Genomic DNA, 21,289 nt, shown 5'->3' with positions numbered 1-21,289 from the left:
TTTCCTTTGTGAAGGTAAAACCATTTTGGGGTACTATTGAATCTACAGCTCAGTGCTGCTTGAACTCAGAGAAAACAATAGACACCTCCATCAGTGTTTAGCAGCACACTGATTTTTGCTTGCTCTGGCTGAGCTAAAGAAAATCGGTGTTTTGGTTTAAACTGGCTCTGAAATGCTGCTGTTACGTAGTTTTTCTCAGGTGGACACTCGCTGCTCTGTTCTGAGCTATCTAGACCAAGATGTGATGAAGTCTGCAATTCACAGGACTTGTGGTAGACAGCTTCTAGGAAAAAAGCCCTCATCTTAAATAACCTAAATAGTACCATTGCTTTGTGTAACTCACTGGCCTGTCCTTTGCTTGTGGAATGAGTTCCAAATCCTTACATAAATATACAGCACCATGTGTCGTTACTGCATGCTTTACCACTCACGCTGTGTCCTCACCTATGACCCCAGTGACAAAACCCCAGGCAGATTTTTGGGGCGTGAGGAGAGCGTTCCCAGTGTCTGTTCAGCAACTCCTTGCCTAAGGGGAATGGGTCGAGTCTAAAGCACATGGGGCAGTGTTACTCATTTGGCCAAAGGTCTCATGCACAGGCAGCTTTGCAGTGGCAGCATCTGTGTGATGAGGGTGCAGAAAGAAGGGACAACTGGGAAGATACCAGGCAGATGTAATGAGCTTGAGCAATTACAGTAGTTGTAGCTGTTGTAGCTGCTCACACCAGGGCTGAATTATACTTTGTGGCAGAGGGCAGTTTTGTTGAAACAATTGCAACTGAGGTTTGACATTGAATAAAATTGATTCCCATCATTGGGAAACAGAAGTGGGTTTCTCTGTAAGAAGTAAAGGAATTGGTTTTCATAGGATCATAGGATCGTAGAATGGTTTGGGTTGGAAGGGACCTTTAAAGATCATCTAGTCCACCACCCTCGCCATAGGCAGGGACATCTTTCACCGCGGATCAGGTTGCCTAAAGCCCCATCCAACCTGACCGTGAACACTTCCAGGGATGGGGCATCCACAACTTCTCTAGGCAACCTGTTCCAGTTGGACACAGATCCATTGACTGCAAGGCTTTAGATGCAGCCATTCAGCCAATTCCTTATCCATTAAATAGTCCATCCATTTTTGTTTGTATTTGCAGTCTTTGGAGGTTATGGCTGGCTGACCAAATGATCACTGCCCTTTGAAAGACACTCCAGGTGTTTTACTTCATGGCTGTGGCTGACATAGCTCACATAAGGCATTTTGGGGGCTGTTCTGGAGCAGTCAAGACAGCTTCCTTGCTGCTGAACTGTTTCCAGCACCAGAAGGTTACTCCATCCTCCACCTCCTTGCGATGGGGTATTTCTCTTCACTGTGGTCTGCGTAACAGCAGCAGTAGCTGGAAGGTTCAGGCATACTTGTGCTCATTTGAAAATCGGTAAGAGTACCCCTGTTGTACAAAGCAAGTGTAGGGACGCGGAGAGCTGTATGAATAAATGTGAGAGACCAGGATAAGCAACATAGGTTGAAGTTGAGTGAAGTTAAGATGATCACCAAAGGCTTTGTATTAATCCCATGTGATCTGTATGGAATGCCCATAGAAGTAAGATGAAACAGTGAAAAAAGTGACTCAGAACTCCTCATATGCCAGATGTCCGCTAGTTCTCAGATCTTCCATGACAGTTTGAAATTATGCCTATGCCCTCCTCTGAGGCTTCTCAATTTGCTGATAGTGGAACAAAAAGTCCTAAAATTTTACTTTTTTTTCAGTTCTGTATAATCTTCTCTAGTCTTTCCAAATATTGGCAAACTGCTATATTCCTCTTCAGCAGTCCTAGAGTCTGCACTTAGAATTTGTTCTGAAAGACAGTCCATCAGTATGCAAGAATATTTGTGAGTTAGTGCTATTAAAACCAATGCAAGAGACTTAATGGCCCTTTAATCCCCACTTCTTTTTGAACTCTCCACTACCATAATATGTTTTCCTTTTGCTGGAGTGGTATTTATGCTCCATATTTCATGCACAAAATGCATTCAGTTGTCAATTCAGAACAAAAATAAGAAGACAACATTACCTATGTGAATGCTTTCGCTAAATGCTTTCCTCATTGTTCCCTAAAGGAAAAAAATGAGACAGCATGTAGCCATAACGCCCATCTACAAAATTTCTAATCTTTAGTTTTAGTCATACTTAATTAGTTGCACATACACTGCTTCTGTTAGTCTGCTGGATGTGGGTTTTCTTCTTACTGCAACAGTTTGTGCATATCACCCTCAGTGAGATGTTCAAATTAAGTGCAGCATTTCCAGAAAGATGCTCCAGCATACACCCAAAGTGGGGAAATCACAAACAAATCATTTGCTGTCAAGCTGAATGAAATAACTTCACTGTTAAACTATAGAATTTGCAAAGTTTAATAGAAAAATGGTGTAAAATTAGGATTACTAAAGGATTGCTAAAAACGTTCCTAACAGTGGAAATTGTTGGGGTTTTTTCAGATATATTTTTCCTGGCTGTTACCACCTCTTTCATCTCTTCAGAAGTTGCTTAAAGGTGTCCGCTGTAGTTTAGCAGGTAAGAGAGAAGTGATCTGCAGTGGGAACTGGAGAACTAGCTTTATTCTGTGACTCCTATTTTTTTTTTCCCATCACATTATTTTGCTTTTAACCTTTGTCCAAAGAAAATTCACTAGTCTGTTAGGCTAGAAGGAGCATCTACATACCTCTGCTCCCCAGCCAGAATCGGCTGTATTGATATGATTCCCAAAGGTATTTTAACCTGTTTTTAAAGACTATTGTGCTAACTGTATGTTTGTTCTTTCACATATGCATATAAATGTACATGTCTAGATACTTTAACCAGGGCAGCATCCTGTTAATACCTCTATGTGTACACCTTTAAAATCTGATTACTCTTTACACTGTTACATTTGGCTGGTGAGGTCATTTTAAGTTGGTAATACAAAAAGATTTGGCTGCTTTGCAATTTGATTCTATGTACTAAACTGCTGTTGTTTCACTAACATGATGGCCATGCCGCATCCATATCTTCTACTCTCAGCACTTATATAGCGTGCATTACTGTAATATTTGCCTGGGATCCCCTTTAGCAAACTGCAAACTGAGGCTCAAAACACCAAGGGGAAAATCCGTGAAAGCTCTTGGGTATTGCCACATTCAGTACATGGTGCTTGAAGGTGTGGCACCTGGCGTAGTGCAGCCTAAACAGCTTCAGGCACTGAGTGGGTGAACACTTTTATGCATGTGGTGTTCTTTAGGTGGAAGCTTAGGGCACTTAAGGGCATTCAAATGTCAAGAATCAGGCAAGTCCTGAAGGCACCATCATTTCTCCGCAGACCTTTGCCTGTGCAACTTTCCCATGGCCCTACAAAAGGTCTATAGCTCAGCACAAGTGTCCTCAGATCTTCTGAGTCAATATAGTAGGTGTGGGTTCATCTTTTCCCTATGTGTAAAAAATGTAAAGTCAGGTTTTAGAGAGAAGACTATAACCTTGTGTGTCTCTGAATTTTATATACACCAGATCTTTCAGGGATCCAGTTTGGTTTTGAACCCTGTAGCTTAAGATTCAATAGAACTTATTGAAAGCTTTTTGGTGGAGACAGATGACAATTGACAAACTACATCTTAAAGAGCAGTCAGAATTTCCAAGGAAAAATGTATTTGTACTAAGAAAAGGAAAAATTGTCAAGAGATTTAGAACTTTCTTAAAAATAGTGTGATCATGATTTAAATCAGATCTTTGAACTTGCAACTGTCTGGCAAATTGTGTATGCAAATCCATTTTGGTATATCTTCTCTTCACACTAAAATGGTGATTGATATAGAACGTTATGGGGAAAACATCCAAAAAGAGCTTTGAATGGCACATAACACACACTTCCATTTAGTTAGGAAAATAGCTATTCTCAGGCAGATTTTTTTTAAAGGCAAATGCTGTTAAAGTGATAGGAACACACAATATGGAAGCAGTGAGTTATAGGAAAGGAAGTTCTGGAAGACAACTTTTGAGAATTTCATAATATTACCTACATGATTCTCTTAAGTCTTTGCTGTATATAAATACCAGAAGAGTGGAAGCATTGGAAGATAACAAAAGGGAATAGCCACCAACATGAAGGTGCTAAAAATAAATCATGTCAAAATTGTTAGATTTCTTGTCATGACATGCTAAACAGACATTGCGGGTAGGGAGGATGACTAAAGCTGATTTGAGGTTTGACATGTATCATGTAATATTATCATAAGCAAGCTAGGGAAACATGATCACTAGGAAACTTAGTGTGCACAAAAGTGTTTGGAACCAGTACCCAGGGAGGCTTTATCAACAATTATTGATGAAACGTTTCAGATGGGAATTCAAAGTTATCTGTTCTAGGCTCGACTACGTTAATGTCTCCTTTAATTTGCTGCATGAAGAAATGAGAAGTAAGCTTACTATAATGGCAGTTGCAGAAAATGCCCTTTTGCAGAAACTGGACAACACGGCAGATGTTAAAAGACAATATTAGAGTTCTTAATACTCTTGGCAGATAGGGAGAATAGGAAGGACTGGGAAACTGTAGGATGTAGTACAGAGAGGACAAATAGAGGTCAGTGCAGTTGGGAAGGAGTGACCAGGTGCCAAGATGCAAGATGGGGAGTGAACTGCTGTCCAGAGAAGAATGTAGAGTTATAGTGGATCACAAACACAACACAAAATAAAGTCTTACTGTTTTAAAAAAGACTGATAATGTAATGTTTAATTAGGAATACAGCCAGCAAAACAGGTGAAGTAATCTTGTGGCTCAACTAAGTTTTGGTACAGCCTCATATAAAACACTTAGTTGGGGTTACTCTCCAAAGAAGATATGAACTGGCTGGAGAACCTGCAGAAAGTATAACAAAAAATGATCAGAGATCCTATAACCTGTCTTTATAACCTATAAAGACAGATAACTGTCTGCAAATATGTAAAATGCTGTTGCACAGAAGGGAATAATCTGTTCTTTGGGCTCATGCTGGATAAGAAGAAATAATGTGCTTAAACTGCATTGAGAGTGATTAAAGCGAGACATAAACTAAAACAGGTATTGGCAAGGGACAATGAAATCACTGGAATAGATTGCCTGGGGAGGTGGTGAAGTCTTCATTACTGGAGGTCTTTAAAAACAGGTTGGACATGCATCTGTCAGGAGTGGTTGGTTCTGATTAAACTTGGTTTGTGGTAAAAAGGTGGATTATCCGGTCTCTGGGGCCCCTTCTGGTTTTCTGTGATGCTGTTGTTTATCTTATATCATTGGAGTACTCTTTCTTGTGGTCTTGTCATGCTATAGGAGACTTAGTAAGGAGTGTGAACTCATTCTTCTAACCCTCATGGTGTAGCGAATGCTGCCAAGTGTGTGTTGCCATTGTTTACAAATTCTGTAATCGAGAATGGAGACTAATGAGTTTCCAGCTAAGTTACCAAGGATCTCTTGAGTTCATGCATAAGATGTTCCAGACACAACAGAAATAGGACAGCTTAGATGTTTTTATGAAATCTCAAAATCATGTATGTTTTTTTGCCTTTCTCTACAATTGCTGGCTGGTGTCATTATTCATTTTCTAGATCAGACTCTTGTCAGGTTGATTGTCTCCTTTGAAATTCTGATACATGCTAAATCTGACTCCCTCATTGCAACAGTGTTGGCACAGTATTTCCTGTAGGCTTCGTGTTTCATTGGAGATTTATAGGGTGTCTTTATGATCGACCAGAAAAGTTTGAGATGTTTATTATGCATTTGTTCTTAGGGGCATCCTAATTAGTTTTGTCAGGGGTTATTGCATAATATGATCAGTAAAGACTATCTGGACTCTTTTCTGTACAGGTTTCTTCTTTATGATGATGTAATGTTGACTCTCAGCAGATGAGAGTTTCTTTTGGGGAAATAGATTAGATGGTTGGAAATATCCAGCCCTTCATCTGATATGTGCAGTGCTATGATTTATCTTTACATGTAATCAGAGAGAAATGCTACAATCCAGATAGTCACTTCAGGAAACTTTCAGAATAAAGATCTCTATTTTCTCTTTCTTGGCTGTGGATATATTCTCTGCTCTCTTCTTTTTAAAATTACTGATTTTTGGTTTTTTGTTTAGCTTGTTTCATTTGGTATTGTGGAGTTTTTTGCAGACTTTGAGAAAGGGACGACTTTTTTTCAGAAAGTCATCCTAACAGTCTCTTCAGTGACAATGAAAATATTCCTAGATTGGGCCTCCTCCCTAACTCACCCATCTGCTGGCAGTATCATTTGCCAGGGGCGTAACCATGCAAGAAACATTTAGTTTAGAGTAGAACATACAACATTTGTTCTACTCAAGTCTTCCATCATCCTATAACAAATTTAAACCTCTGTAAGATCAAGGGCCAAAACTAAATTATATCTTAAGTGAAGAGCAGTAAGATCTAGGACCTGTATGAGCAGTGAATTTGTTGAATAAAACTGTGAGCATTTTAAAACACTAACGGTGCTGCAGATGAGGATGAAACAGCTTGTTGTGGTCCCCATCAGACCGACCTGAAAGTGAAATTATGTCATAAGCCTTGATCTAGCAATTTGTCTTGCCATGAGCGTCAGAACAAGACTTCTCAACCAGTCACCTGCAATACCATAGAAATGCAAGTGCACATTTCCTACATCTCGCCTGTAGCTGAGTCCAACTGTCAGTTTCAGAGGAAAGCAAGAAAAGCCTACAAGATAAGTCATGTGACAGGGAAACAATGGCCCATGGGGTCTTTTCAAGGAACCTACAGTCAACCCAAAAGAAAGCCCTGAGGCAGGGGGATCAATTCCATATGAACAGAATATAAACAGTTGGAAAGCCAGTCTCCTTTCAAACTCCCTTGGTGACAACAGATGTAATTCTGCTTCAGGCCAAGCTTTGTGAAGAACTTGAGGAATATTCACAGCATTGCTGTCAGGTGTTCATTCAGTATTTAACAATTCCTCACTGGGACTTTGGTCCAGTGCTGAGTGATGATTCTTGAACTTCTAGCAGACAAGGATACCACACTACTCTTGTTCCATAACACGGCTATGTTCCTGTCATTAAAAGTGTGCTACAGTAAGTATTCCCCCTTCCCCCAGCCAACCTATTGGATTTTCTTCCTGTCTTGCAGTAATAGTATTAAATAAAGGTGATGTTAGGTAGGTTCACTAATGTCAGATCCCCAGTGCTGCATTTGACAGTGCTTTGGGAAGCAGATTTCTCCAAGATGCCATAAGTAACTAAATGATTCTCGATTGCATGCGCTTAGTAATAAGAGAAAGTACACAACTTTGTTTCATGTTGATTTGTCCCTCCACTGCTGCCTAACCCTATCCACCTTCTATTTGCTGTTACTGCTGTTACTGAGTAAATACCTCAAAGCCTGTATTCTTTTTGCGTTCCACTAATACATTTGGAGCAGGGAACACATCTTTGAGTCAGATTTTCCTAATAGCAGTTCTGCCAATATCTCCACTAGCCCCTTTGCCCATTCTGGAATGTATTATTTGGGGAATTGCTATTTCCTGAATTTCTGATTCTTTTGAAAATAGACATTTCAACTGCAAGTTGCTGACCAGCTCCTCCATCGTGTTCCATCTGAATTATTTATTTTGTTTTAGCATTTTATACTTTTTGGCAATGCTAAGATTTACAGTTTTTCTTCTTGCAAAATAGATTTCGTGACTTTTTTAGTGATGTCAGTTTCCCTGCTGCTTAATTTTTTCCCATTGTTCCATTTTATTAATACAGTTACTATTCCGTTTTCCCAAGCAAAATTCATCCAGTTACAGTTAAGTCCTGCAAATACAGTTGTAGGTCAACTTTATCATTGCCTCTTCTGCCCTCTATTTACTTTATTGACTTCTATAATTTGAAGCTATAAAATCAAAATCAAGAGGCTCCTTTCTGCTGTGAGAAACACAGGACTTTCTGGCTCAAGGTTTCCATGTTTGATGTTTTACTTCTGCTCAAAAGATCATAATCTTAGAAACACTCAGAGTGCACAGTTTTCAAAAACACCTCAAAGTCTCCACTTCGTGAGTTGAATTTTGTTCACTGTGAGATTCCAAAACTTTTTTTCCTTTAGGGATTCTTCTGCAGACAGATGTTTCCACTGCTTAGCAATAAATCAAAATTTTCTTCTTTATGAGTAGTGACAACACTTGAAATGTTGGACTCATAACCCTTGCAAAAAAAAAAAAAAGTATCTGAAGTCTTTCACTTTCTCCATGAAGCCTGAGCTTCTTTCCTGTCATTAACCTATTCATAAAATTCTTAACAAAGATGTCAAATATATTGATAAAGGAGCAGTCAAAGTACTACTGAACAGAAACAACATGATTTTTCCTTTGACGTGTCTGCTTGGGAAGGACCTCATACACAGTTTAGCTCTGTTTTAAAAGGTTATGGCCTTTTGAGTAACCAGGAGAAGAAAAATGTTACACAATTAAATTAAATGCAAGGCAGCCCAGGACTTGCCAGAGCCAAACAGAATCCAAATGCCAACAGTTTTGAGTTCAGCTCTGGATTCAAACCCTATAACTCTTAATAGATTCCCTGCTTGGCAATTAGGCTATCTCTGTCTCTCCAGCAGTGGATATTATGAAATAAATAAATAAATTTTCTTTCTAAAGAGAAGTCAGTAATTGGTAGATATCTCCACAAAATTTATTCTCATTCTGATGTAGCTGACTTTGCACTGACACAGTTATTTACTTTTTATACACAAATCCATTTGTAATAATGACTGAGTTGCAGCTGCTTGTTTAAGCAAAAGGTAAAGGACTAAATTTATTTTTGTTGTAAATCCTGCACGTCTTAGTGGGTTTAGCCAGGTTAAAAAGCATCTCCCCTGTTTTGTAACATTGAGAATAAAACTTCTCCCACTTTTTGTTGTTTATTAAATTAAGAAAGTTACTGAACACCTGTTAGTTTCTTGGCAAGCTTTAGGAAGCATTCAGTTTGCAACCACGTTGGCTGTTTTTGCCAGCATTTTGCTGTATTTCCCTTTTCTCACCCTTGAATGATAAAGACATTTATGCAAAAGAAAGGGTGGGCCCTGGTGCAGCAATTTACATGGCAGGTAATGACGTGTTAACCTTTATCCCAGCAGAGCATGGAAGGACCCCTTTTTCCACATAAAAGAATTTACTAATTATTATTAATAATTAATTTACTAATTAATTAATTTACAAATTAATTATCTGCATCACTTGTTTTCTAATGGATTTGAAATTAAAAAATTTATCAGTTAAAAAAGAAGTCAAACAGAAGGGATGCTGAAGTTGTATGGTCAGTGAAACAGGCACCGAGAAGTAAGTGTTTGAAAGGCGTCTACCAAACTTCCCAGGCAGAAGTTTATTCCATCCCATCCCAACCCATTCCAAAAGCTGAAGTAAAAAATAACATAGCCAAAAATCTAGATGATAATAATGATAATAAAAAACCCCGATAGACTTAGGACAGATACTTCTAGCACTAATACAGTCGAACAGAGTGTACTGTGGTAAACATTGCTGCACTGGGCACTGGCCAAATTGCTTTATTTGAATGACCTTTGGTTGCAAAACCATGCCTGCTATGTAAAAAGTAAATAAATAAATAAATAACAGTTTGCAGTGGTTAGTTGATCAAAGCTATTGTTTGTCACCATGTCCTCAGCAGAAAGCGATGTTACAACCTACAGACTGGATAGATTTGTTTGTGTGAGGTCTGATGGGAACTGATAATTCTGTAGCCCAAGAAGCTGAGGAGGAAGAAATAGATGGATATCAGGTTTTTGCTTTTGGGGATTTTTTCCCTCAGTGGTTCTTTGTTGTATTTTTGAGCTTTGACTTTCATATGTCACTTATGAGAATTTCTCAGTCAGTGTTAAGCAATAATGACTTATATAAGAAGCCAGATGAGAAATGGAATTAAATGGTGTCACAACTCTGTCTCGTGCCATTGTTCCAACATGTTTATCTCAGAAGTAGATTTAGTAATTAAAATTCAAACTGGAGCAGGTGTGGAGAAAGAATACTAGGATGTCAGGGAAACAAAGAGCCTTATATACAGACACCAGAGTTATACTCAAGGTGCAGGCTGCCATATGGGCTAGAGGTATTTGAATTATCTTTAGACTCATTAGCTTGAGGGCTAAAAGAAAGAAAACTCTTTGTGCATAAATGTACCCTGTTCCTCTTCCAGTAGGAATAGAAAAGAGGAGGAAAAACCCCCAATTACTTCTTACGATGGTGTTTGATGAATTGCTGAATGGGTTTATATGGTATGGTGATGAAAAATATGCAGAACTATACCTAATGACTTGCGATATCTCTTCTGTCCTCTCTTCCTGGGAATTTGTGCTACCAGTCTGTGCTTTTATTCCAGACTGGAAAGCCTTGAAGCAAGGACAGTCCACATTTAAAAGGCATAAAATAATTGACCCTCAGCAGTTCCACAAAACAACAATGATGTTGGAGTTTCTATACCCTGCTGGGCAGAAGTGGGGTATCTGTAGAAAGAGAAACGTGAATATTTGTCTCTGATGCTGGTGTCCTGAGAATTTTCACTTGTATTTTTGCTTTTTATCAGAAAAAACATGCAGATATGATCCCCTGTAAGATCACTATGGCCAACATGTCAGAAAAATTCAGTAGTCCCTCATTATCATCACTTTCCACCCTTGTACCATTGCAAAAATTTGTACCTTGTACCAGTTGCAAAAACTGACAAGAATTGTGCATGGGAAGGAAATATCTGGGGGAGTGTGGAGGGGAAAATAATAGTTCTTGCTTTCAGATAGCCATGTGACCCTCTGAACATGTCAGGAAACCGAGTCCTCTGACACTCTGGCTTTAGTCTTTGAGTGTATTCACAGCCAGAAGTGAGAAGATGTATTTTTATCTTTTAATATGGGGAGAGCAAACAGAGGAAAAGAATGGGTACGCAGATATTGTGCAGGTAGAGTTGTGTGCTTTTGTATGTGTGGGAGAGAGACACAGTCCATTCTGATGGATGAAGAAACTCTTGCTAGCTGACAACAGGGAATGCTGTCTCCAGCACAAGTAATTTAGGGATCTGCAGCTGATCCCTGATGAGGTCAGAGGGTTAAAGCCCAAATAATCTAATCCAAAAGAAGGAAACAGTGGAACTGCAAAGTCAGCAACACAGTGCCTGTCAGATTTGCACCCAGAAATACAATATTATAAAAGCAAAGACAGACTAGAAGGCAGAGACATGCAAACGCAATGCAAGTCATTTAAGAGAAGAATGCAAAGAGAAGGTAACTCCTTCTTTCTTTCCACACCACCTCACCCCATCCCCCAGCTACACATATTTTTGTCAAGTTTTCAGTTAATTTTTCAGGCAGTTATTGCTTCTCACACAAGAATGAACGGAAGCTGGCGGATAAATTGCATGGGGTAGTCAAAGCTGGAAGTGGATGGAATTGGGTGGATTAGCCCTAGGACACAAGCACATCTGTTAAAGGATAACTTTCTGAGTGCAGCAATGCCAGGAGTGGGACACTTAGGTACAACAGCACTGGACCTGTGGGAATCACGTAGTGTCTCTGTGTGTGTAACAGGCAAGCATTAAAGGATGGTTTGATACTAAGCTGCAGCTCACGTCTACATACCAAGTGCAGTGTAGTGCACAGTAATCTGAGCTGGAAAAGAATAAGCTTTTGCCATAGTTTTTGTCTGAAGCAAATGAAACTCATATCTCAGAGATATATTGCTAGAGAGAATCCTGGAAAGAACAGCCTGTACCATTAAATATGCCTAGTAGAGGCATAACAAAACGCAAGGGCTGAAAACTCAAGTTAGGAAAATGCAATTCAGGAACATGACATGGATTTTTAATAGTGGGGTGGCAGCCATTGGAACAGGCTATCAAGAGAGAAGTTGTTAATTTTTCAGCACTTCAGATAAGTAAATCAGGACTGGAAGCTTTTATAAAAGATGATGTCTAGTTCCATGAGCAGTTATCAAGCTTGATGAGAGTTTATTTGCACAGCAAGGCAGACTATATCCTAATATCCTTCATTGCAGGTGTTACTGGGCAAAATTGCTACAGCTTGTGCTTCAGAGATCAAGTCAGATACCCACAGCGGCCTCCTTTAGCCTTGAAGAATACAGGAAGGGTATGGGAGAGGCAAAATGCAAAGGTCTATTTTTTTGTGCAATGACTGTTCTCTTACAACAGGCAGATTTTCTCACCATTATAGGACATTATTGGGGAATATGTTAACGGACTTGCTGTAGCTAGTATAGCTGTGTGAATAAATAAAGCCAGTTAGCATATCCCTATGAAACATTCACAATAAACTTTGGTTCCTGTAAAAGAGCATTAATGACTGTGTTAATTATGTAGTGTAGAAGCAGCTTACAGTGACATATACATAGAAAATTATGATGGCTAGATATTGAAATATTCCTTCCCAGAATGTTTTTTGTAAAAGTTCCATCAATTTGATGAAATTTACCTTGTGTTTTACTGTTTACTAAGGAGATTGACTATGGTGACTCCCTGAGGAGCCTCAGAGGACCATGATGACCCAGTTGACTCAAATTTCTTTCTTGCTATGTTAGAAGAAAAGAAACTGGACAGCAAAACCTCTCCTTTCTGTGGCCTGGCATGGTCGGTCAACCAACCACACAGGTCATTAATACATAGATAGAAATTGGGGATTACAAACCTCACAATCTTAAGCTAATAGCCTAGGGAAGAACAGAAGTTCCCCTTATCTTTTGTGTTAATTTGTACCTGCATGTTTTGGAGCCAGTGGAAATTGCATATTAGTCATTCTCAAAACCTCTTTGATACAAGTAGACCAAAAGTCTTTCCCAGTATTTCACTGTCTAGATTGCTGCAATCACATTTCTCCATTTTTAGAATCCATTTTTCAGTGATTTTAAGAACTCCTGCCTTGACGCGTTTCCTACTTTGTCATGTTTGGAGTGTGGACTGGCTAATGTTGCACCTAGGCAGAGAAAGAATCAGAATTACAGTGTTTGGAAATAGAAAGAACCCATGAAATCATCTATTCATCTGTCTGTCTATCCATAGATAACATTGTTATGTTCGCTTCTGAAAGGCTGCTGGATGGATTTTTCAACCACTTTCAATAAGAGATAATTGCACTGTCTTAAAAACACATTACTGTGAAGAGTTTCCAGATACTCAGTCTTGACAGTCTTCTCTAGAAGAAAAGAAATGCGTCTTCTATCCACTCTGCAAGTTCAATGCACAGTGGCTAGGAAAACAAAGTCTGATCTGCCTGCATTCTTAGCCTGAGAGAGCCCCAGAAGAAGCCCTCTGAGAGCCCTCAGAAGAATTGTGAAGATGTGTCAGAGAATGATGAGCATGCTCCATTTTCTATGTTATTTAGTGGGCTGAAGATTCCTGATTTCATCCCAGTTCATAGCATTTGAGTGGTAATTTAGGAAAGGTTGAAAACTGCTGGATTTTCATACTGTAGGTTTTCTTTAACAAGGTCAGCACATTTCCTTGAAGCCATGTGTCTAGTCTGTGTGGATGGACAGTGGAGGAAGTTTTGTTTATATTTAGACTTGTTCCAGCCATTAAATTAGCAGAATAAATAAAGATAGAAGTAGAAAGATTAGAGAGATTTTAATTTGGTACAGACATCATTAATGTCTTATTTGCTTTTTGATCTTGGAACTTGCGCCATCTCTTAATAAATAAAAATGCTCCATAGCAGCTGCAGAGAACAATGGGAAGATGAAGACAGAGCCAAAAGCAGTAGAAACTAAGTAGCCTGGGACAGGTATTAAAGTCAAGAGCAATGGGCCACATCAACACACTGTCGGTTTTGACTGATGCAGATGAAAAGTTGCAGATCATACAGAAAGGAAGTCAGCCATGAGAAGTATCAGGAGGCTTTCTGTCTTTGTTTTGTGTGTTATTACCATAGTAAAACTGAATTAAATGATGCCATATAGTTGGTAACAACATAGTCTTCTTGAAAATGAGTTAGAAAGCACTTCTTCATCCATGACAGAGGTTAAGACAGAGTGAATTAAGCATGAGCTCTAAATATGTACATAATTTCCGTGGCCTTCACTGAGACTGAGAAATGTTTTCATTTGCAGAAGTCTGGGTGGGTTAAACTGGGGCTACTCCTAGGCATTGCTTTCTGAACTCAGGCTTTCAGCCTTTACTGTTTTCAGGGGAAGACCCAGCATCACTTTCACTGAAGGCATAGTGTTGCAGTCTTTCTTGTTAGCTGTGACCATTTTAGCATATCTGCAGTCAAGACAGCACGTGCTGATTTTATTTATCAGGGACAAAGACTGAATTAAACAGAAAGTGTTATCTTTCACAAAACTTGGTGATATTTGTTTGCGGATTGCATCATAACACAGAAAAAAGCATCATAAAACTGCCAAGAATCTAGTCATTACCTGTCATCCTTGGGGGACTTGCTGAGGAGACAAAGAAATCTTGGGGTTCTTTGTCTTGCTCTTCTTGACCATCGTAGGTGTATCTTTACTCTCAGGCCAGATTGTGTCTTTTGCACTTTTTTTGGCCTTCATTCAGAACAGCTGAATATTTGCAGCTTCCATTATTAGGACAGAGAATGCAATTCTTAGAGGCCTTCACTGCCCGCAGAATATACAAATATTCCTCTTTCTTGCCTCTTTCCCCCTGTATTTCCCACAATTCATATACAGTTTAAGCATAGCATTAATGCAGCAATATTTTTTAAAATATTCTAGGTTCACAGCACTCTAAAATATGTCAGTGAACCATCTGAAATTTTTGCTTACAGGTTCTCACATCTGTGCTTACATATCTTTCCTAAATAGTGGTGCTGTCCTGAATAAGGCATTTTACTAAGGAAAAATTAAAAATGGTTTAGCAGGATAGTCAGTGTTTGCTAATGCCTGCAGCAGATTAGAACATTGACTCACAGCTGCTTTACTTCAGTTTTATGCCAACATAACTTTATCATGAATGGGAAAGAAAGGATGCTTTTCTTACCTTTGCCACTGAATCACTCCCTCACCTCTGTTGATGTGCCCAGGCTTTCCATGTCTCAATTATCTCCCATTCAAAGGGATATATTTCCTCAAATTATTCAAAGGATGTTTAGCTAGTTCAAGTTTGTGAAGTATTTTGTCATTCTTGTTGGAAAATATCTGTGTAAGTGTTGATGCCATTCCTAATTGTTTTCAGGTTTGTAGTATCTAAACTCACATGAGTTTTGGGTTTTTTTCCTGTGTTTATTACTGTATTTATTGAACATATTAATCAAGCTTCATTTAGGAAGTTTGATGTAATTACAACCATGATTGTGAGAAGTGATATTTTCCTGGTGTTTCATTTTATAACCCTTTGCACATATTGGAAAGAAATGCCAACTTAGTTCCAGCTTTAGAACAAGTTTTGCTTTTTTTTTCAGTTAAACTAACATTCTCTTCCTTTTAATGTTATCTTTTCAAAGTCTTAAGAAGAAATCAGTAAAAGTTAGTTGTCTAGCCTTCTTTACATCCTCTGAGGAATTTCAGTAAGGTCTCCTACAATACCTTGGGGTGGTGCTGCTGGTGGTTGTTTTCTTTCAAAAATCACAATCTTTTCTGGCTTGACCATATAAAGAATTCTCTGAGTACAGCTTTGAGTGCTTATGAAAACATACTGTCAGGTAGGAATAGATGATTGGAAACCAGCTCAAGGCCCAGTTCCTTGAGAACTGCAATCACATAGAATAATTATGATGCTTTCATTCATGTGTTTAGGAGTCATTGAGTAAATATTATCCCTGATTTAAAGTTAGACCAAGCAACTTGACCAAGGCAGACTGTGGAGGAACTGGATTAAAAGTTTTAACTCTGATGAGTGCTTGGAAAATAATTAGAGGGTATGCTAGGTCCTTGCAGTTCCTTGGCATTTTGATTTGCAATTCATGTGAAGACTTGCCCAATACTTGGTAAGCAGCATCAAAAGAAGTCACACCTTGATCTTTGAGACCTTTGCCAGAAAAATCCAAACAAAGGAATTCTCTTCTCTTCAGTGCTTGACAGCTGTCTCCCAAACAGATAATGTTCTTTCCATTCTTCATGGATATCCTAGAACAATCCCAAGCTGATGATTTGGCAGCATGTAAGGTCTGAAGTTTATTTAGGCAGTTGGAGTTCTCTGCAGGCTTCAGTCAATATCTAGATCCTCTCCAAGGAAGCAGTTTGCCATCAGTACTTCTGCAGTCATATCAGTGTTATTTTTTGATTGATTAATGCTTGCAATCCAGAAAAACGATAGATCACAATTGCATAACAGAGTTCATTAACTTAAAAGCACAAGTTGGATGAAGCAATGCTATACAGAATAACTCTTTCCCAATAACCTAGTAACTTAAAAGCTCAAATTCCCTTTCATCATAGAATTTCTCTACCAACATTTTCTCATGCATATGATTGAACTCCATCCATGGAAAGCAGTACAGCTGACACAATCAGCTGAGGGGAACTCACCACAGCAATGAATTAGTCATGGATCCATCACTCCAGAGGTTCAAGCAAGAGGCTACTAATTAAGTCTCTTTGTTCTGTGCTTTGCCTGAGATAATCTTAGGTGATTTTGGCAGCCTTTCCAGCCTTCAATTTTCCAAATTGACAGAAGTCTTGGAGTCCGGTTGATGAATGGATGCTGTTATCCCTTGCTGCTACCAAGACATTAGCTCCTGTTTCACTGAGACATTCAGATATTTTTTGATACCAGCATTGTTTTCTTACTTTGCAGCAGAGAGAATATACAGTAGTGATGATTTCTCTTTATATTATAGCCTTTTTTTCTCTCTTATTTATATACTCGCTGCTCTCTGATGTGATCAGTTTCTTGGGTGTAGATGACTCAGTTACTGTTTTGGAATTGTATGCAATCCCCTTTGCTTTGCATGCTTTGGCATAAATATATGACAGATTTACCTGAAGAAAAGAGAAGACAACATCATCACATGGCCAGCTGAGGTCTGAGAACTGCTGGGGTAACAAAGTGTCTGTAGGCATACACAAAGAGCTTCAATACCCACTAATAATCATGGTATTCTACTTTCAAAATTGTGACTTTGGATATACGATTGAACATCTGTTAACAATATGAATAATTTCAGAAGTATCTAGCAATGGAAGCTGTATAATATCATGCTTGCATCTCACTTAAGAGCAGATACCTCTAATTACACATGGAGCCAAGTGGAGGTCATCAGTACAAATGCAGAGTACAAAACTGCAAATAGGAAGAAAGTACTAATGTTCATTATTTACCAGAAAAACTCCCCAAACAATAGTCAGAGTTCTCAGTGGAACTAATTTTCATTATCTTCTGGGTCATATGCTCAGAGCAATACTTGCTGGGCTTCTTTAAATTTCTGAAAAAAAGATTTTATTATTTCTCCTTCAGTCTAGTTTTTGACAACCGTAACAAAACACTTGAAGCAAGTGTGTACATTGTGTTAGTCACCTGACTTTTTAAAATAGTCACCTGACTTTTTGAAATGCCTGACTTTTAAAAAGACAGAGCTATTAAAATACCTCCAAAACCAATCAAAAAATCTGAACACAGATTTATAGGAAAGGAAGCAATTACTTTACCTTTTTTGGAAATGCATTCTTGTAATGTACATGCCTGGGGGTCTCAGCAGACCAGGCTGCTCCAGGAACCAGGCAGGTGGCATTTCTCTATAGCTTTGCCAATGAACATCTATCTTGATTTGTTCCTCCACTCTGAATCTAATCAGAGATTTCTAGAAATCCTGCCTTTTTACCTGAAGAATCTTTGAGCTTCCATCTTCCAAAATACCCTTAATAATAATAGTTTGTGATACTAATACTAGGTAGCTGGATATACAAAACTGAAGAAATCTCCCATCTGTTTGATTCCTAAGTCAGCATGTAATGGACCCATGTCCCTGAAATTGTTCTGGCACTGTCCTACTTACCTTCACCGAGATGGAAAGTCTTGAGTTTGTTTTGCATCTGTCTGTGTAAATGCAGGTGACATCATCTGATGGACAAATTCATTAATGATTCAGACAGCTAGAAGCCAAGTCATTTGAACTTTTCTACTAGCTTCCATCCAAAAACCACAACATACTTAAAAAAAAGCTTTTATGTAAAGACTCTCAATCACTACCAGAGCAAAGGAATAAGTAATGGCTATTTTACAGATTAGAAAATAATATATCAAAGCAACAGCATGCAGCATTTTTTAGTATTTCACAAGTAAAGACAGATCAAAGAATCACAGAATGGTTGAAGTTGGAAGGGAACCCCTGGAGATTGTCTAATCCAACTCCCCTGGCTGAAAGAAGAATCAGCTAGAGCAGGCTGCCCAGGACTATGTCCAGACAGGTTTTGAATATCTCCAAGGATGGAGACACCACAGCCTCTCAGGGCAACTTGTTCCAGTGTTTGATCATCCTTACAGTTAAAAAAGTTTTTACTTAGGTTTAAATGTATTTCAGTTTGAGCCCCAAATCTACATCAGGTATAAGCACATGCTTTCTCTTCATGTTCAGTTATGGAAGAAAAGATGGAGACAAATAAGCAGCACATTTCCCTGACTCCTTGTCCTTTGGCCCAAGCATCAAGCAGCTGCTCTGTTTTTCTTATTTGACTGTCATTGGTACTAATATTAGAGGCAAGCTATTAGCAGACATTTCATAAGACATCTTCTGATGCAGAATGCAAGCTGAGAAATACTGAAGTTCTCAAGTCTCTGAAATTAAGAGATACAGAGGCTATATATTAGACAGTTAAAAAAAAAACAAACACAGAGACAAATATGAAAAGATGTATGGGCTAGCAAGCTTGCCATAGTACTGTGACCATTTCAAGAGCTTTATTTATTACTAGCATTTTGGAAGGAAGGACAAAAGTGTAAGCCAGAGGATGATTAAAGAGTGAGCTGGGGAAGTTTAGATTCCGTCCGAATAAATCTGAGTAATGAAGATCATTTATTATGTCTGTTTAAAGGCAAAGTAATAAGGACAAAGGGTAAAGCTACATTAACAATTAACTATGAATTCTGGTTTGTATTTGTGACTGTGCCACCCAGCTACACCCATGTAAGATTTCTATACTTGCTTGCCAGAACAAGTACTTTCCAAGACCATGATTTCTGCTCAAGCAGGAGGCAGATCTACACCTCAGCCATTGTCCACAGCTGTAGACAATCAATATGCACTATGATTGCAAATACAGATAGTTCTTCCCAAGAAGAGCTTACTCCAAGCTGAATTCCTTACTCTGATATCTTCTTATCTTCTGCCAGCATCAACTCTCCCAAAACCCGACCTCATCCACCCCTTCTGCCTACCTGGAAATTTAGCTGGCTGTTTGTAAATCCCTGTTGTGCATTTAACCCTTATGTTCCTTGCAGACTGCAAGCCCAGACTGGGCTTAGCAGATCCAGACTGGTTCCTTCTTTTCAGTATAACCAGGTGCTTTCATTGTGCTGCCTGAGGAACACAGTGCTGCTGGGTCAGTTCTTGAAGAAACACAGCATGTCCCTTGCTTCTAGTCATGGTAGCCCCAATAGCCACCTCGCCTCGCCATTTAGAATGAGCATTCAGAACTGGGCATGCCCTGCTCAGAGTGCAGTGTGGAGAGAGTCTCAAACATTGCTCTCCTGCAAGGCAAGGGACACAAACTAGAGGTGTGATAACGCTCGAGATACATCCTTGCTATGCAGAGTACAAGAAGTATTTGTCAATACTCCACAACCTCAATACACTTCATTTTCCCCACTAAGTTCTTTCACCAAGGGGAAAAACTTCATATTACCATACCATTTTATGCAGAGAAAACTGTGTCACTGCATATATCTTGTCCTGTGTTATTGTAGTCTCTGGCAATAATATAATGTCCCAGGTGAATACTTTTGTCATGATATCTCAAAGGTACCTGAGTTTAATTATCAGTACTGGATATGTTCTGCTGTTCAGAGTCGTATGTTGCTCAGGGGCTTGCAAAGCTACTTACATCTGATTGTTTTCAGACAAATGCTCTCATTCACCACAGAAGTTAGTGGTCATAAAGGCCCCAAATAAATGACATTGAGGTGCAAACTCCCCTCCAGAGAAGTCATAGCTCATGAGGTAACATGCAAAAAATAAAAAGGTTTCTATAACATACTGCCTACCTGACAGAAATTTTTTAACATGAAACCACTTGCATATGGTACCAGCCATTTTGTCAGCTGAAGAGGAGCATCGTTCATGTCTTTACAACGCTACACAACTTCTTTCATGCTTCAGTGTTGGTTAAGCTCTTGCACAGAAAGCTTCAGTTCACATTTTAACATCTGGATATAATTACTGAGTTGTGTCAGCTTTCATCAGATAATGGAGCTAACTTCAGAACAGCCTAAAGGTTGTGTTTTGTTAGCAGTCAGAGCAACAAAATTTGCAACTGGACTTCTTCAGAGTTCAAGTCAAGTGCCTACCTGGTACTTAATACAGATGCAGATTTGCAAATTACATTATGTTCAGAGGTATCCAGAACTCAGTTTTCCATCTGAGTCTCTCTGAAACTGTTAGCCTGCAAATAATGTCATATATGATCGTCTCAACATGATTTACTGTATATGCTTAAGCAGAAGCAAGTATTTCCCTGTTTGAATAACCGGATTTGTTTTCCCAGTTCAAACTTTCGTCCACTTCTCAGCTATGACCATATGTTTTCTTTTCTCTCTGTTTTTCTCTGACTTGCACTATTACCTACTAAATTTACAGCCTGTTTATGTTGGTCAGCAGCTTCAGAACCTATACATGGCTCCCATCATCTAAGTACTTGGATGAATCACTCTTCTTTGCAAGATGATATCTGTTGCCAGTGTTCCAAAATACCAACCAAACTGTAAAGTTTTACTTATCCTGTTGAATTTAGTAGTCTTTTTGCAGTGACTGCAACCCAGATAAATTACAGTATTTTCTTCTTTATTTATTTGTATTCATTCCTGAGCTTGGGCTGGATATTTTTTGCTGTTCCTTTCAGAAATTTAAGTGGGAATCCAGTACAAAATTAGAAACTGGATTCCATTTACATAATTTCCCTGAACACAGTACTATTTCTCATCTAAGAACAACAGCCACAAACCCCCTCTGACCAAAGGAAGAAGATGATTCTGTTTTCCTCTGTAATTGCATATACCTCGTAGTGCCCCATGGGACCCTATTCTGAATCTTGATAGGACAGCATGAAGTATATGACCTTGCTACCTTGGTTTTTTGGTCAGCATTTTAATACCAGTGCTGGGTCAGGCGTC

The sequence above is a fragment of the Harpia harpyja genome, chromosome 18 (genome assembly GCF_026419915.1).
Source record: "Harpia harpyja isolate bHarHar1 chromosome 18, bHarHar1 primary haplotype, whole genome shotgun sequence".
In the NCBI taxonomy this organism is placed as follows: domain Eukaryota; kingdom Metazoa; phylum Chordata; class Aves; order Accipitriformes; family Accipitridae; genus Harpia; species Harpia harpyja.
Note: the sequence above shows the minus strand (reverse complement) of the source record.